Below are 19,893 nucleotides of genomic sequence, written 5' to 3' on the forward strand. Positions count from 1 at the left end.
CATCAGGGAAATGCAAATCAAAACCACAATGAGATCCTATTTTGCACTCATTAGAATGGCTGTTATTCAAATCAACCAGGAAAATAACAACTATTGGAGAGGATGTAGAATACTCATTTATTGCTGGTGACAACATAAAATGATGCAGCTGTGTGAAATACAGTTTGGTGGTTCCTCAAAAAGCTAAATATAGAACCACCATATGACCTGGCAATTCCACTACCAGGTATATATCCAAAAGCATTGAAAGCAGGGATTGAACAGACATTTGTGCATCAATATTCATAGCAGCATTATCTACAATTGCCAAAAATGGAAGCAACTCAAGTGTCCATCAACTGATGAATGGATAAAAAAAATGTGGTACACACACACAATAGAATATTATTCAGCCTTAAAAAGAATGAAGTCCTAGCAGTCACATCTATTCCTGAGTTGTTACAGTTATTCCTAAATTCTGAGATGCTGAGCTCTTTTTGTATAATATAACCAGTTCATTCCCTGGAACTTCGGGTATTTGTGTGACACCTGAGACTCAGAGCTAGAGTGCTGCAGCTATGAAAGGCAGCATTACCCCATACAGCAACTGTTTAAAAAACTGAAAAAGAGCTCAGACTTCAATTAGAAATATGCATGAAGCTGATCTGGTTAGGAATAAGGCAAATCGACTAAAGGGTAATGGATGATATTGACTATGTTTTAAAACTTCAACTTCTGTGTAAGACCAATGGAAGAGATGTTTATTTCTAGTTCCATTGACTTCCAGCTTCCAGCTCCTCCCCATGGCTTTCTCTACATCTGAATTACTTCTGCTTAAAAAGAACTCCAGTAATTTGGATTAAGGCCCACCCTCATTCAGCTGGGCCACTCCTTAACTAAAATAGCATCTTTAATAGATACTATTTACAGTGGGCTCACACCCACAGGAATGTGGAGAAATACCAAAAACATGTCTAAATTAGAGTACATGATTCAATCCAACACAATATCTGATCTATCACATTTTCTTCTGCAATTCAGATGAAACAATGAATATGAGCATGCATTGTAGGTTGTTAGGTGCTCCTTTATTTTGGGATTTCCTTAATCACTTTCACCAAGCAAGTTCTCCTTCATATAACAATCTAGTTGCCTGTATTACTCTTGTTGGGGAGCCTCTAAATTTTTTTTCTTTAGAAGTGGCTTTAAAGAGTTCTTCCTAATGATAAAAGTCTTATGTTCATAATTGGCTATCTCAACTCAGGAGAATGTTATCTAGTTGCATCTCTTAATTCAGTAAGAGAAAGATTTGTTTTTACATGTAAACTCTTTTAATGTTCATTATAAGCAAGCTAGATAATGCATATTCCCATTTTACAGACTAGGAAAACAATATCCAAATAAGGTAAGTTATTCATAATCACACTGTTGAAAAATAGTAGATTTGTGCTCCTGTTAAAACCTTTCCACTGTTCAATAGAGTAGAGGATGTATAGATTTCACCAGAGAACCATTTTCATTCAAGTTACCTCAAATCGAATAAAGATAGGAATCCTGGAGCAGAATGGTACCTGCAAAGAAATGAAATAACAGAAATAACAGGCACAGAATATAAAATAAATGTTTTTCATTTTTAAAAGTAAAATAAAGGACTCAAGTGCAGTTGTGGTACATATTTTTAAAAGAATCAAGTAGGCAGACACTACCTTAACCAAGTGATGAAATTAACATCATCAATAATAAGAAATATCAATACCAGGCACCCTCTGATATACACTGAGAAGAATATACCACCGTCCCTGCCATAATTTTAGGTGCTCAGGCTAAACATGAGAAAACATCAGACAAATCCAATTTGTGTGACATTCTACAAAATACCTGTCCAGTTCTCTTCAAAAGTGTCAGATCTTGAAAGAAAAGACAAGACTGAGGAACTATCACAAATTGGAGGATATGTGGAAACTAAATGCAATAGGGAATCTTGGACTGTACCCTAGAATACAAAAGAGACAGTTGAAAAGCTAGCTTTTTTTAAAAAATCTAATAAGGTCTGTAATTTTGTTAATGGAAGTATACCAAGGACAATTTCCTGGTTTTAATAACCGTGCTGTTATATGTAAGATGTTAACATTAGGGAATGCTGGGTAAAAGATGTATTAGAACACTCCATACTAATTTTGCAACTTTTCTCAATTATAAAATTATTTCAAATTAAACTTTGAGAAAAGACTTTAAAATAATTTTTAAATAACCAAATAGAATTTTGAGAAATAAAAAACACTGCATATGGAATTAAAAACTCAGTGGACCCCAAATCATTTAGTGGTACTCATAAAGTATGTGTATTTCATTATTTATAAAATTTACTTCAGAACAAAAAATAAAATCTGTGAAAAAAGTATTGAACTTTAATTATCCAGACCTAAGTAGGTAGAGGGAAGTGTATTGATGTCATGTCTTTCATCATCATTTATCAAAAAATAAGATGGATGGTTAGACAGATAGAGAGATGGAACTGTAATAAAGTAGCTATTGCAAAATACTAACCTTGGAGTCTAATTCTGCATATTGAGGTGTTCACTGTAACATTCTCTCAAATTTAAAAAAATTGTTATAATAAAATATTGTAAAACTCAAAGGATAGCTTAAAAAAGAAACTAGACACATCTGAAGAGATGAAAGATTGATGAATCAAATGGAGAGTAGAAAGAGTACATCTAAAATGCATATATTTGAAATTCTGTAAGAAGAGAGAATTGGGAACAAACAATACTGGAAGAAATTATGGGTGAACATTTTCCAGAACTGATGATGGAAACCAATACGTAGACTCATGGAGACTAATCCTAAACAGGATTAAACAAAAAAAGGAAGCAAAGGAAAGAATCTGCATATCAGTGAAATTTCAGAAAATCAAAGCAAAAGAGCATATCATACAAAGTATCAGAAATAAAAAAAAAAAAATCACCTTCACATAGACTGAGAGCTGATTTCTCAAATAGTAAGAGTAGAAGGCAGAAGACAATAGAAAAAAATTTTCAATGTGTTGAGAGAAAACAACTTCCAACACAAATTTCTTTCCTCAGCAGAAATGTATTTCAAGAATAAAAGCAAAATAAAGACTTTCCAGATAAGGAAAAACCTGAAGGCTTTTGTTCTGGTTAACCATTGCTGCATACAAACTACTCCAAAATTTATTTAGTGACTTAAAATAACAATCATTTGATTATATCCCATAGTTTTTGTAGATCAAGAATAAAAAAGAGCCAGAGTGATTCTTGGGCTCTTCATGACATCAAATTGGTCTCTCAGTGGTATTTACCTTTTGACCAGGCAGGTCTGAGGACTCCAGATGACCTTTCTCACGTTCCTGGTGCTTTGGGGATGTGGGCACTGGAAAACAGAGCTCAGGCAGACCATAACCCTCTCCATGTACTCCTAGGCCCTCTCCTCCTGGTGTCTCTGGCAGAGTAATCAGACTGCATTCAGGCCAGCTTAGAACTCCAGAGACCAAGATGGAAATGTCCAGTTCTCTAAATGCCCAGAACTAGCATAGCATCAGTTCTAGAATACTCTTTTGAACAGAGCTGTTACAGGCTAGCCCAGATTCAAGGAAGGGAAATTTGACTTCTCCATGGGAGGAAAGTAGAAAGAATTTGAAGCCATATTAATTCCACCACAGACTTCAGGCAGAAGCAACTGGATTCCAGGTAGAAAACCAAAGCTGTGAAAAATCCACATAAGCAAAGAAACAGATAATATCTGGGTAAATCTAAATCAACATTCACAACATGAAAGAATATAAAGATATTTTGCAGGTAAAAGAAAAAAGAAAACTAAAATATGCAGTAAAAGTATATATAAGTAGGGAGAAAACAAAAAGTATTAAAATGTTCTGTAGTTTTTTGTATTATTCAAAAGAAGGAGAAGATTATTATTAATCATAGGCTTTCATAAGTGAAGTGTGCGTGTTAAAATTTTCATGGTAACCACTAAAATACTAGAAATAGATTACATAGCTTCCCATCTGTAGAGGAAAAGAAAAGGTTTGAAAAAAACTCAGATTACTACAAAAGAAAGAAAAAGAAAATGACAAAGGTGAGACAAATAGAAAGCAGAAAGTAAGATGGTAGAAATATTTCAATAATTAAACTAAATGTAAATGTAAATTATGCTACCTTAAAAAAATCTAATCTACATTGGTTATAAGAGACACAACTAAATATAATATTAAAAATGCCTAAATATATAAATAATAATTTCTTCTCCATGTAATAGTAACATACAGATAGAAAATATATTTAGAAAAATGGCTTAATTCACATTAATAACAAATAAATAAAGTTTTTAGGAATAAACAATACAGTACGTGAAAATATTTATAGGGAAAAACTATAAAATTTCAGTTGAAGATTTTAAAGAGGACCTAATTTAAATGGAGAGACTTATCATGTTTTTAAAACAGAAGCCCTGATAAAAAGGAGCAATTTTCCCAACTTGATGTATATATTCAATGTAATCCCAATAAAAATTTGAAGGGATTTGTTCTTGTTTGTTTTCGTTAATTTCCAAGGTGATCCTAAAATTTAAATGATAGATTCTAAAAATTAAATGATAGAAAAAGTCCTAAGGAATAAAAAGGCTGTGATTCAGAAATCTACTCTTCCAAATATCTTTAATTAATTAGTAATTCTATAACTCTTTAGTTATGATAACATGCCACAGGGGCAAAAATTGGCAAAACCACCAATGAGCCCAGTAGCAGGCAGGTCCACATATACATAAAAACTTGATTTGTGATTGGCAGGAATCAGGAAGCAGCAGTAGAGCTTCTTGTGCTGTGGGTTTAAGGGATCTGGGTGCTCAGAATGCAACAGCTGGTCTCAACATGACCATTGGCCAGATAGCATTCTGTGTGCTCCTAGAAAAACCCCTTCACCCACATCCCTGAAATCTCATATCCTCTGAATCAGTCAGAGAGAGACTAGTCAGTACAACAGAAACTGTCTTAGATATTTTTGAACAGAGGACATTTAGTATAGGAAAGTTTTTACAAAGATGTTAGAAGGACTAGAAGAGTCCAGTTCTGAACTTGTGATCCCTTCCAACCATCCCCAAAACAACTGCAACTACTTTCTTGTCCTGAAGCATTATCCCTCACAGTAAATGACATCTCATTACCCAGCTGTTCAGGCCAAAATCCTCAGTCACCCTCGCCTCTTCTCTTTATTTCACACCTCACATCAAAGCCATTAACAAAAACCCATTGGCTCTACTTTCAAAATTGATCCAGAATCCAACCCACTCTTGCTACATCCTCTGCCACACCCTGGTCTAAGCCTTTGCCTTCTAACAGACCACTCCCAGCTTCTGCTCCTGCTCACCTACAGGGCATCCTCAACACAGCAGATGGACATTGTGATAGACATTCGTGCTGTCCACCAGATCCTGCAGAACCTTCCAGTTCTCCCAACAGGGTATGGTAGGAATGCACTTTCCTGCCTCCAATAAGCAGACTGTGGCCAGGTCATGTACATTGGCCAATGGGATGTGATACAGTAGCTTTGGGCTGGAGGGAAGCTCTAACGACTGACAAGTTTGGCCAGTCTTTCTCTTTCTTGCTGTCATGGGAACCAGAAGCACTCCAGATGGCCACTACTCTGTTAGACTGGATCCCAGAGCAAAAGGGATGTGGAGAGTCCCCAGCTGATTTGCAATTAAAGCATAACACAGCAAGCAGTAAACCTTCCTGGTTTTACTTACTAACATACAACACATACTAATTTTTGCAGTGATACTATGAACATGTGATTCAGATCATGTCACACTTCAAAGGCTTCCTCTCCTACAGAGTTGACCTCACGTTCCCTCTCTGAACTCACCTCTTATCTTCTGCTTATTCACACCCACTTGGCAGACTAAGGGATTTTACACATGCTGTTCCCTCTAACTGAAATGTTTTTCCCTCACATATTCACATGGCTAGTTTATTCATTTGTTTCAAATATTTGCTCCAATGCTACCTCCTTATTAAGACCTTTCTGATAATCCAGTTAAAACGCAACCCTTCCCACTTCCTATTCCCCTTCTCTTTTTATTTTCCTTTTAGCACGTACCACCATCTGACATACTGTGAATTTTACTTTGTTATTTGCTTTTATCTTTTTACCACAACCGAAATGAAAGAACTAAAATTAGAGTAGAAATTTTAATTGATTTTGTTCATTCTGCATCCTGTAGGATAATGCTATGAACAAATAAACCACTCAGCAAATATTAACTGAATGAATGAGTGAATGAATGAATGGCAGAGCTGGCATTGTAAATCAGTGAAGAAATATGGGTTTATAATAAATGATGCTAGGACAAGTGATTGTGTGTATGAAATAAAAATGAAAATTGGCCTGTACTTTATACCACATACAAAATCAGTTCCAAGTGAATAAAATAATCTTAAATCTAAACAACAAAAGTATTCAGTTTTAGAAGTTATTTTCATGGGTCATGGAAATATTTCATAAACAATAAAAAAGAAAAAAGCATAAATATATTATCGAAATATTTATCTTTCACAATGCTAAGAACTCTGCTCATCAAATACCATACAGAGAATAAAAGATGAGTAAAATATAAGATGAAGTATTTACATCCTATGTGGTGGCAAACTATTAAGAAAAGACAAACAACTTAGTAGAAAAATAGTAAAAAGCAGGCATTTCACTAAAGGAGAAGACAAATGGTCAATAAATGTGAAAATGTGCTCCTCTTCATAAGTAAACAGACAAATGCAAATTAAAGTCAAAGTATTATTCTAATTCACATTCTTCAGAAGGACAAAATGTGAAGATCTGGCAATACCAAGCATTGGTGAGAATGTAGAATTCCTAATAGCATACAATTATTTTACAAAACACTTTGGTAATTAATAGTAAATTTGAAGATGCAAATATCCTATGACCCTATAATTCCATACCTATCTATTCCATACATACATATAATAGATAATATGTGGATATATTATATGAATATGAAAATGTGTTCATATATATTCATACAGAAATTCTTACATATAAAACATATACACCAAGAAATGTCTGCATGAATGTTTATATATAAAAATATTCAGAGCAGAATGGCAAAAAATGGGAACAATCCAAATGTCCATTGACTGGAATATGATAAATTGTGGTATATTGATATAACAGAACCACATGCAGCAATGAAAATAAATGAATTATAGTTACAAGTATCAACATAGATAAATATTGCAAATATGCCATAGAGCAAAATTAGTAAATCACAAAAAATCCACACTATTATTTCATTTATACATGATTCAAAAACATTCAAAGCAAATAGTACATTGTTTAAACCCAAAATTGAGTACAGTAGTTACTTCCGATGGACTGGGAAATAGGATGGAAACAAGGAGGAGCAGAAAGGAAATTTCAAAGGAAAAGTTTCTTTTTCCTAAACTGAGTGACAGGAATATGGGTTGTCTTCTGTTGCTATTTCTTACAATTTACATTTTTTTAATAAATGTTCTTTCATAACTAGTCAACATATAATAAAAACATTTTAAAATGCCTTTGTGTTGAAGCTTTTAGAGAACTCTCTATTTGTTTGCCATAATAACAAACAGAAAGCCTTTTGATTATCCAATTGTTTCGTATCTCTTTGGGCGGCTTGAAACAGTGCCACTCAGCATTATAAACTGCAAGTAAAGACCTTCTGAAAAAGGTAACAAATCAGTAATGCAAAACACCTTCACTGATTAATTTATAAAAATGTCGTCTTTAGCCCACAAGAACCAGGGGCAAACAGCACAGTAACTCACAAGGGGCCCATGAGCTCCGAAGTGTGGCGCTTAGCCATGTGTAACTATTTACCACTCCAAGTCTCCAATCTAAATGATATCACTCTTGCTGCTTTCCAGGGCACCAACTGAATACAAATTGGTCTTTCTGGGCATCATTAGGCCTCGTCTGCCAAGTGATTTGATAGTTCTTTTATTTTAAGAACACTTATGATGGGTTATAGAATAAAAGCACACACTCTGGAGCCATTTAGAAAAATCAATTCAAGCCACACTTAAGGACAAATAAAAAATCCCATTTGAACTTTCTGATGACATATCCTACTCAACAGAACAGTCCCATGGTATGCAAATACTTGTACAACATAAATGTCGACAGCAATGCGATTGTCAACATATGTATCTTAATTTTTGCACACTATGAATTTCTCATTTACCTCAGCAATGCTGAGAGTGCTAAAAGTGTTTTTGAAAACCCTACTTGACAATAAGACCTCAGAGCCTTGAATGAATTTTTACAATTTAGGGGTGATTTGTTTGGTTTTTAGGAAGTGACAAAAGTCTTTTGGAACCAAAATTCAGCAAATGAAGCGAATTTTTAAGGGCAGGAAGTCCTGACTTGGTTTAAATACCAGAGGAAGCTCTGTGGAGAAATGAGTCTGCTTCCTCTGGGTGAGTCATAGAGTGTCATGTATTCCAATTCCTCATGGCAGGAGAAGCACTTTGGAATCAGATCCCAGTGGGAATCTTGGTTCTGCCATTTACTAACTCTGGAGCAACAGACAAGTTATTAAACTCCTCTAAATCTCAACTACTCTGAAAATGAGGATAATCACAACTATCTTTTAGGATTGTTATAACAATGAAAAATAACATATATTAGACTTCTAACTCATAATAGTATCCAATAAATGGCAAATAAAAGTAAAATAAAATCATACATAGTAAATCTGGCTCTGAAATCTTGAATTTTGACACTATTATTAGCATTTACGTGCATGAGCCTTGGAAATAGACTCATCTGAATTTAAATCACAGATTCTCCATTTCCTAGATATGTAATTTTCAGAATATATTTAACATCTCAAAGACTCCTGGATTGAAACATGAGATAATAATAGTACTTGCTGATTTATTGTAATAATAATATAAATCGTATAAATTTAGTATTGAAATGGAATCTGTATTAAACTAAATGGAGTAAAAATTTTAAAAATTTAAAGCTCACCTCATACATTGCTAGGTGGCTCTTTAAGCAGAATGTCTTGGAAGGTTTAGGCATAAACTATATACTTTCCTTGTTAGCTTTCCTGGACCATACAGAGAAGTAATTAAAGAGTATGTATTTTGGATCTAGACTGCCCGGATTGAATCCCAGCTCTACCACCTTTACTAACTGTGTGAACTTGGGCAAGTCATTTAAATTCTATGAGGGTTTCCTTACCCTCAAGGATGTACCTAGGCGTTGGGTGCTTAAGGCTTCCACAATTCTGAAAACCTTCTTTAAGAAAATGAATAAAAAATTCCAAATATAAAATTAGATAACCAACTCTAAAACTTAAGCTTCATTAACTCCAGGGTAAATTTGCCCCTGAAATCTTATAGGGTTGTCAGTGAATCTAAGGAGTTAATATATATAAAAGCTTTGGAACAGTCCCTGGCATATTGATCACCTTCTAAGTGTTTGATGTTAATTCTCTCTCAACTCCATGAATACATCTCTAGACCCTCCATCCCATTAGGAAATAAAAGACTTAAGTAGGAAAAAGGAGATAGGTCTGTTTTTCCCTATCTGGATTATACATTTCAGATTATCATAGAGTGCTAAAATGCCTACTTAAACTCAGTTCAGCACTGATCATGGGTGGGTGCTTAAGACATAAATAATAAAAGTTCACAAGGATAAGAAAGGATCCAAGAACTCCCCCGGGCAAAGGACCATTGCTGAGAGCTCCCCTTTTCCACTGTTGTGGTTCAACATTTTGTGCCTCCCTCAGACTTGCTTAGGATAAGCTCAGGTCATTTTTTTCTGTTCTCACCCTCACACCCCACCCTTCCCTCACCCCCAACACCCCCACCCTCTGTGGCTAACCTCCAAACCTAAGGTGCAGACCTGAGAAGATAAGTTTTTCCATGATTTGCTATTATCATGAATTTCATGTTCTCTTCCATTTGTTGCATTTCATTTACAAAAAGACAAAAAAAGGTGAAGACTAATATATAATGGACTCCTTGTTGCATGTTTCACAGAACTAAAGGAGAGGTAACTTCTGTCTGAAGGCTTGTTAAAGTCCCTAGGGTCATATGATCGGTCACTTTTATCCAACTAGAAATATTTTCACTGCCCTTGTTAGTTTATCTGTTTTGAGGCTAAAAAATAATGAAACATACAATTTGCCTCTACCAGCTTTCAGGTATGGGACCTCTTAATTGATTGGCTCTGTTCCCCTCCCCCCCTCTTTTTTTTAGGTTCTTCAGGCTTACTAATATTCCTGGCCTACCAAAAATTGACATCCTTTCCAAAGCAAAGAACAGGCAGGTACTAGACCAACTTACTGGGTACACTTTGTAAGCATCATTTCTACAAAAGAAGTGAAGACTTAATAGTGGGCTTGTCCTATTTAATTAAGTGAAATTTACTTTCAAATGTGATGTTTTTCTGGCTTGGTTATGGCAATAAATTTGGTTTATCCAATTAGATTTTGCTAGAAATGAAGGCAGATTCTCACTGTGCCTTTGAAAATAGCTGCATTATCACAAAATAAAATAAAATAAAATAAAATAAAGGATTTAATAAAGGGCTAGATGTTTGCAGATAAGGCCAATCAAAATGTGTCTTTATTTTCTACAGAATTATCATCTTGAAGTTCTCCTGAGGATTCATGATTATAATATATATTAAAATTTCTAATAGAATATTTTCCTGAATTCTGAGGATCATTTGAAATAAATTAATTTTCAAAGAATTTCATTTTAGTTCCATAAGTATATCCAGCTTTAGTGAGGCTTAGAGGTAAGACAAGAAGAAATTAGAGGTGTTTTCCAAGATGTCCCTCAAAAAATGAAACATTGCAAAGAATAGCACAATTAGATTTCTTTTATCAGTTTATTTCAGTTCCACAAATTAATGTCTAATTTGTGAAATTATTTTACTAAATTATTATTCTTATTATATATTGTTATTATAATAAATTGAATATTAAAATACCAAACAAAAATATTGTGAAGATGGAATGAGGCAATCAGAGTTAAAGCATTCTTAAAATCTTTTATAGTTTAGAAGTAAACAAAAGATATTGGTCCATTTAGATTTTAAAATTAAATAGAGATGATAAAATTTTATGGCTAAGCACTTTAAAAAAGAGAGAGAAAGAAAAAAACGAAATGAGGAAAAGCAAAACACTTACTAATAAAAAAGAAGTCAATAAAACAGGGAATAAAAAGATCCATAGTAAAGGCAAAACAAAACAAAACAAACAAAGAAAAAACAGAAAAAAAATGGAAACTATGAATTAGTAGCTAAGACACATGGAAACTAGGGTAAGAAAGCTGAACACAAATCCATGATAGTTTCAAAAGAAAAGAAAGAGAGAAAAACAGGAAAAAGATCTAGACATGTGAGTAAGTATAATAAATAAAATTTCCATAACTATTCTTGGACAGTGTAGATTTATAGAGCATTTCATCTCAGAAAACATATTGCAATAGTATATACAGTGTAATACAATTTATATAAAGTCAAAACACATACAAACATAAGCAAAAAGTTGTTTGGTTATATCAGGGAGGTAATAAACACAAAATTCAGGAAAGCTTTCCTACTTGTGAGAAGAGAGGGATCACAAAGAGGGTCAAATCAGAGAGTCTCCTTTAATATGAATGGACATTTTCTGTTTCTTATGCTACATTGGTTGTACATGGAGCTTACTATTCTTTGTACCTTACTTGTACCTTGTGAGTATTCTTTTATTTGTATAAAGTATTTCATGATAAAAATAATGTGCATGTTGTATCCCTGATTTTTTAGTGGTCATGCATTGAGATTATCTCTTTTAGCTTTGAAGTTGCTATTAATTTCAAACAGATGTTATGTTTATAATAATTTAGGGAAACATTTATATTTATAGAATTTTTTTCCATCAGAATTAAGTTTATAAATATATCCAAATGATTTTTAATAATCAATTGGGGTGTTTTTTTACTTCTTTACATGATTCAGATTCCAAAATAATAAACCATATTTGCAATTCAGTTGTTAATCCTACTTTATTCTCTTGAAACACTGTTGGATTTGATCCATTAGCATTTTGTTTTGAATACTCCTAAGTCTCTTTGATCCAAGATTTTCTTTTATATGCCATATCTGTAATGTTTTGAAATCAGTTATACTTCTTTCATGAAGTAAACTGAGCGGCTTTACATCTTTTATCTTTTGTGGAAAAAAAAGAGATTTATACAGGATAGGAATTAGCAATTACTTAAAAATTTAAAAGATTCCACAATAAAAACGTTTGACCCAAAAAGTCATCTAGAAATAATTTTTAATAACTTTTACAATCTTTCCCATGATTTTTCATATATTTCATTTTCCAATTTTATCCTATTTTGTTAATTTATGTTCATAAATTACAAAAATACTCATTTTTTGGAATTTTCATATTTGTAAGTGCACCCAGTATAAAATTTTACATCCTTTTTGCATTATTTATTCCCACAGTGATTTTTCCTTTTGTTTATTTGTGCTGACTTTTTTTTTTCTTTTTTAGATTTGCCAGGAGCATATGTATTTTAATGATGTTTTTCAAAGAGCCAGAACTTGAATATATTTAACAGTTCAGCTATTCTAGTGTTCTGTTTTGTAATATATTTATTTCAGCTTTTGCCTTTATTATTTCTTCCTCATGGAATGTTGGCAACGCAGACCAAGACCATGTGGATAATGAGTCCAAGCAGATTTGTATTTGCAACAGTCAAACTAAAGATGAGAACTGAGATATCAAGCTGTATTTGGAAAATGAAAACTGGAACCAGAAATGGGTATCAGTTCTACAGGTTTAGGTCGAAGCTGGGGAAACTTAAAGTGGTAGGAAAGGATTGAGGCTGTAACACATATACCATAAAGTTTCCCTTCAGGCCCAAATTCTAGTGTGGATATGGAAATTTGGGAGTCAAGAGGCTTTTGTCCTCTTTCTTGTTTGAGACTCTGGAGGTAGAGATTTTTGTGAAAATTTGGGGGCAACTACTGCAGAAAAAAAGTAGCAACACAAAATGATTGGACAGAGAGAGAAGCTGTTATACTCTCCACTTGCTCTGTACTCCCATGTGGGATAAAACAGTGGTTCTCAAACCTAAATGTGCCTACAAATCACCTAGGATGTTGTTAAAATGCAGATTCTGATTTGGTAGTTCTGCATTTCTAAGCAGCTCCCAGCCCAGCGATGCTGTTGTTTCATGGAGTAAATTTATAGTAGCAAGGATATAGATAGATGTTATCTCAACATTCCTGTATGTCCGTGATTGAAGTCGAAGACAGATTACAGTCTGGGTGGGATTGCTTTCTTGAGTGGTTGCTACAATGAAAGCGAAATGACTGAAGGCTGAAGAATACCAGGTGTGACCTTCAGGTTAGGGGTCAAATGGGGGTCACTGAAAGACCTCATAGGTCTGAATTGCCTGTCAGTGGTGAGGGGAACTGGGTGAGCAAGGAGAAATGGTGGGATATACAAGTAGCCCTTGACTAAGCAGAGGGAACAGACAACTTCCACTCTACTGACTTCAAAAAAAGAATCCAACAGAATTTCTAGAGCTTGGGTCAAGCAGTTAGGATAAAGGGAGGGGTTGGGAAGAGCTTTAGGAGGTGAACTTTTAACTGACAGAGTATTTAAGCAAAGGGAACTTACTGGGAAGAGAAGAATAAAATTGGTAAGTTTACAGCTGAGGTCCTTTCACTATTACTCGGTGGTTTGTATATTTGGGGTGGGGGGGTGATCTTAAGGAAGATTAGATATCAGTTATAGAAAGTAAAAATGTCAGGGCCAATGTATGTATCCACTGGACGCAGAACACACAGTGCCTAGGGCCCACAATACTTTCAGAGTTCCACAAAAAATGTTTTACTTTCTTTTAAAATTAGAAGAAAAAAATGAACTTTTAGAGTCAATGATTGCATTTGTTTTTATACCAGTGCAGTTGAAAAATATTTTTTACATTTTTTATGGTAGAAGGGGCTCACAGAGGCAAAAGTATCTAGAGCCCACAAAAGTCATTAAGTGGCTCTAAGAGAAATTACATTTTCTTTGTACAACTAGATTGTAGTGTGACAAAATTAAGGGGTAAAAAAATGATTCATGTCCTTCTCACAATTCCCAAAGGCAAGTATTATTATTACCCTATTTTATATATCATGTCTTGGAGAGGGTCACATAACCAGTAAGTGGGGAAGATTCAGATTTGGTTCTGATTCTCTCCCTCTAAAGCAGGTGCACGTCATCTGCAAGTGTGGAGGGGGTGTTCCTGCCCTAATTTAAAGAAGCTCCTGTTGGGTGTGGGGCAAGGTAACTAACACTAATTATGCATGTTACTCTGCTCATCCACGTCTATGCTGTAGCTGCTCCTGAGCCTGATCAAACATTCCCAAGGAAGATTTAATTAAGTAGCTTTTGTGGTTCCTTCAACTGAATCTCCAGCTTCATTCTCTGCTACCAATTTGAACCTAACAGCTGATTTTCTTTTTTTTTTCTTAATTTCAAAGTATGGTTTTATTAATGCACTTTAGGACAAGTGCCATTCATATGCCACTTTTTCTGGAAGAAATACTACTACTAATTATAAATAATCACGGGAAAATTTTCATTAGACAAACTGTGTGTGTGTGTATGTGTGTGTGTGTGTGTGTGTGTGTGTAGCAGGGAAGGGAGGGTTGTTTCATTTATGTCATACTGCAAATACTAATTTACTTCTTGAGTTTGCAAACAACACTGAGCAACAATTTTTTCTTCTAAAATTTTCTTTAAAGCAGATCTTTTTAGCATTGTATATGTTACTAAATTGTTCAGTATAGTTTTAGCAAATTTAGCTGTTTTAGTTTCTCAATGACAATAACACATGTGGTCAGGAACAGGCAACAAAATCTCTTTTCTAGTCCTCTTATCTGGCCCCATTTTAAAAACACACATTCTTCAAATATATATTACCGTATCAAAAACACATTCTAACAGATTTCACAGCTTGTTAAAGCTTCAGTTTACAGTCATTCATATGAAAGATTTCTCATATGGAATGTTCATGGATTCCAGTATTCTTTATCAGAAATGCAGAAGTCCTTCTTCAGTGCAATGTCAGGCATTTTACTTCTGTTCATTCATGTTTTTCTTTCACCGGTTTCCTAATTTTCCTTTTGTATCATCATTTTTGTATGTCTCACTTATTTCCTGTAGTATATTTGCAGGTAAGGCAGGTTGATATCTGTTTAAATAACCATATGGGCAAAGATGATGAATGAAGTATCCTAGAGGGTCAATGTAATAAAAAGAAATTGCAAGATCAAAACAGCATCCAGGACCCTCACAGGAGGATAATAGTTATAATTTCAATACCAAAAGTTTTGGTGTATTTAAACTTTGATTAACGGTGTTCCGGTGTAAAGGGATGAAAAGTTTCTTTTCCAGTGGTATCTCTGGAATCTCCCACTTCTATGTTTACAATTTCCATACATCTCCCCAGTGCTAAGTCTTCGATGGAGGAACTATGCATACATTTGTCCGTTTTAAATGCATCAACAAAACTCTTCAAGGCTTCCTTGCTCAATACATATCCTGCTCCTCCATTCACGCAGCCCAGCTTTCATAGGGCCTAAATCTTCTCCCAAAGTAAATGGGTTTTTCAGGGTCATATTTTGAAAGAAGCCACTTCAAATTGTCTAGTATGACATATGTCTCATCATCTGCTTTCAGAAACCAATCAGTACCTTCTAAATAATTGTCATAAACATACTGAAAAGCTTTATTTGTTTTCCAGTATAGTTGGTCTCTGCCTCATTTGGTTTTTAATTCCACAGTAGGGAAGTCTTTTTCTTCTGAACCCATAAACCAAACTTTATTACAAAGTTGGGTCCATGTAGCTTTGACGTGTTTGGCCTTTCTCTATAAATTTTGAGGGCCAATCATAACTCAGCAAAGAATTTTAACCCTCTGATAGAGTTTTTCAGCGATGTCTATGTTCGCATCTTTATGTTTGCTGGCCCCTGCATTGAAGTTCATCTGTCCTAGATGATTCTGTCCCTTATCATCTGAATGTCTAGCATGAGGATCATTAGGAAGAATATTAGGCTGGGTATCACTTTGTTCTTCCAACAAAATACTAAATAGCTGACATTGGCAGCGACTCCCTCTCGCCCCTCCTGGGGGGCGGAGACGGGGACCACACGGGCCGGTGAACGTCCCTCCTCTCCGTGGTCGCTGAGGTGACTCAGGGCCGCTAGCGGGGACCGCCTGCTGCCACCAGATCCAGGAAGCGGCGGCGGCCGAGGCGGCCCCTGAGAGCGCGCCCTCCAGCTCACTCCGCCCCTCCCCGCAGAGCGTCCAGGCTTGGGGCCCGCCTAAGGCGCAGCGCCACCCAGGGGTCTCCTAGAGCTGATCTCGCAGCCGCAGCACCAGCCGCAGGGATGGGCGAGGCGGGGCGGGACCTAACAGCTGCAGTTTGACTTTTAATACTTAAGTTTCTCTACCGGTTTGATGTCCCTAATGAGTGATTTATCTCGTACATTATCAAGGAATCCTTATTTAATTAACTCATTATTGTTTATGGTACTATAGCAGAGAGTTTCTTTCAAACTTTCTTGAAAATGAAAGTTTCAGTCCTTCAACCTGTTCCTTGGAGAAAACTGAAGCGCAGCATGAAAAAAATGTTAATGTTAAACAAATTCACTCACTCTAAACTCTTATCATTGTCGACATAGCCCTTCCACAAACTTCCCCCTAACACATTCTCACTGCCAGCCTTTAAGGGGCTGGGGTAACACAAGTTAAAAGAGAAATCTTGAGAGGAGATTTTATTTGCTCTTTTGCTTCCCCAGTTGAAGTCAGGTAATGTGACAGACTAAATGTGTGCCAACAACATTTTCATAAGAACTTTTATAAGCACTAAAATTACAATGAATTTCCAATTAATTTTGGAGTCAAATATGCCTGAATAATCAGCCAACCCAAAACTTAGAGGTTGAAAACAACAAGCCATTTCTTTGGCTTCCAATTCTGCTAGGCAATTCTGGTGTGGCCCAAGCTTGCATTTGGGCTTGCTGGTTGCATCTATGATCAGTTGGCAGGATCGCCAGGGACTGGCTGTTCCCAAATGGCCTCACACACACAAGTGACTGTTTACTTCTCTCAGCTGGGGCGATGGGTGTGACTGGGTCACACGTCACATGTCTTTCAACATCTAGCCAAGTAGTCCAAGCTAGTTTACCTGGTGGTTTGGGATTCTTATAGCAGCAAAAGTACAAGCCTGAATGTGCAAGCCTTTCAAGTCTCTGTTTGCATTGTATTTGCTATTGTTGCATGGGTCTAAGCAAGTCACGTTGCTGAACCCCAGCTAGTGTATTTATGGATTACATAGGGGCATGGGTAGTGGCAGGCAGAAACAAATTAGAGGCTATTACAGCAACAACATACCATATTTTCCAGTCACCCTCCCCATTCTTCCTTCTACCACCATAACATAGAAACTATCCCCTACACATGGGGAAATGAGAACACATCAAAGAGGCTTATAATCTTACACTTTGTATGGCAAATAGGTCTTCTCCTTTGCTTTGTATGTAAAACCAGAAAAATCTAAAATTCTAGAATCTAAATAAGGAGACATAGACTCTTCACATTTCTCAACTCACCCATTTTTCAGTGCCTCTAATTGAGTTTTTATTTGGACACATATGTGTTTAATAGAATTTTTAATTCAGTGATGCTAAGTGTTCCAGTTTGCTAATGCTGTCATTATGCAAAAAAACAGAAATAGATTGGCTTTTATAAAGGGGTTTATTTGGTTACAAAGTTACAGTCTTAAGGCCATAAAGTGACCAAAGTAAGTCATTGACAATAGGGTACCTTCACTGGAGAAAGGCCATTGGCATCCAGAAAACCTCTGTTAGCTGGGAAGGCACTTGGCTGGCATCTGCTTGCTGGCAGGCTGCACTTCAAAATGGCGTTTTCCAAAATGTTGCTCTTGGGGCATTTTGTCCTCTCTTAGCTTTAGCTCCTCTTCAAAATGTCAGTCTCAGTTGCTCTCAGGCTGTGTTTCAAAATGGCATTCTCCACAATGTCTCTCTGTCAGCTTCTTGGGGCAAATTCTAGGCTAGTACCTCCAAAGCATCAGCGAAACTCTGCTTTCAATGGCCAACTTCAAAATGTCTCTGTAAACTGCAGCAGCAAGCTCCTTCTGTCTGAGCTCTTATATAGGGCTCTAGTAAACTAATCAAGGCCCACACTGAATGGGTGGTGTCACGACTCCATGGAAATTATCCAATCAGAGTTGGATACCTACTGTTGGGTGGGTCACATCTCCATGGAAACAACCTAATCCAGAGGTTCCAACTTAAATAAATACTAGTATGTCTGCCCTCACAAGATTGCATCAAAGATAATGGCATTTTGGGGGCCATAATATATCCAAACCTGGGTACCAAGTAAGTATGGTGAATGTCCAGAGAGTAAACACACTCTGTCTGGAACAGGTTTAGTGGTAGAAACTCACTGAGATAAGAGTAGATGTCCAGTATATTTCTGTTGTCCAGTATGTTCTGGAGCAGCATGTTTGGTTGTAGCAGCTCTGCAAAAAGCATCAGCTCCTTCTCTAGCATGATCAAGAACTGCAGGCCAAGGCCTGTGGTTTTTAAAGGAAATGGTGACCAGGTGGCTTCCAGCCCCAGTACACCACCTCAGCACTATACCAGGATTGATTGTCTTAGTTCAGCAGTTCTCAACTTTTTGGTCTTTGGATCCCTTTAATCTCTTAAAAATTATTGAAAATTCCAAAACAATTTGCTTTTATGGGTTATATTTTATATATATATAGAAAATAAATGATTGTATATATAATATATTAAGTAAAACAAATTTTAAAATATGTATTTATTAATTCACTTAAAAATAATAAAGCCATTAGGCATATCATAAATAATAGCATATTTTTTTAACAAGAATAACTATATTTCCCAAAACATTAAAAAATAGTAACAAAAATTAGTGGCGTTGTTTTACATTTTCATAAATCTGTTCAAAGTCTTGCTTTTGGAAGACAGCTGGATTCTCGTATCTGCCCCTGCATTTAATCTGCTGTGATAATGCATATAATGAAGCCTCTGGAAAACCCCACTATGCACTTGTGAATGAATGAGAGTCAAAAAAGCAAATAACATCTGAGCATTATTTTGAAAATAATATCAGATCCCCTGCTTGGATCTTGGGGTCACCAGAGTCCTACAACACTCTGAGAATGCAGCTGGCTTTCAAGGAGATTTACAAGAGGCCAGCTTATGCTTGGCTGGAAGCCGACCTCGGATCAGCTTTGGGCAAATTAATCCTATCCACTTAAATGTAAAGAAGAAAGGACAGCCATTACAAAAAGTTGTGGTTTTTCTAAGTCAACAATCCCTGAGCAATTTAGGTATGCATTGGAGGAATGTGGCAATTTGAGGGTTAAAAACTAGTTTGTTTTAAATTCTATATAATAAACAATCTCCATGTAATCATTAATACTATAGTTAAAAAGTAGTGTCTTGCCCAGGGACCCACAGTGATTTAGTGACAGGCAGAGTGAGAATTTTGGTTTCCTGATTCACTAACCAATTGCTCTTTCCTTTATTCTATTTTCCCTTTCCTGTGAAAGGAGCCAATTTACATCAAATTAAGGAGTTTTTCTGGGCCAGCTCTAATTCTTATATAAAATCAGGATAGCTTTGCAACCTGAGATTGCTAATGCAGTGTGGAATAGAGGGGGAAGCATTGGAGATAGAATGGCACATTTTTTGAGTCCTTCAGCAAGTCTCTCCATTTCCCTGAGCCTGTTTTCTCGTGTAAGGTAGAGATAATAACAGTAAATACATA

At 35.7% G+C, this 19,893-nt stretch overlaps 1 pseudogene; it reads right to left on the reverse strand.

Annotated features, from left to right (window-relative positions):
• Positions 1-15,302: 15,302 nt before the first annotated feature.
• LOC119536949 lies at positions 15,303-18,647 on the reverse strand (annotated as a pseudogene).
• Positions 18,648-19,893: the final 1,246 nt, after the last annotated feature.

This window comes from Choloepus didactylus, chromosome 6 (genome assembly GCF_015220235.1).
Source record: "Choloepus didactylus isolate mChoDid1 chromosome 6, mChoDid1.pri, whole genome shotgun sequence".
Classification (NCBI taxonomy): Eukaryota; Metazoa; Chordata; class Mammalia; order Pilosa; family Megalonychidae; genus Choloepus; species Choloepus didactylus.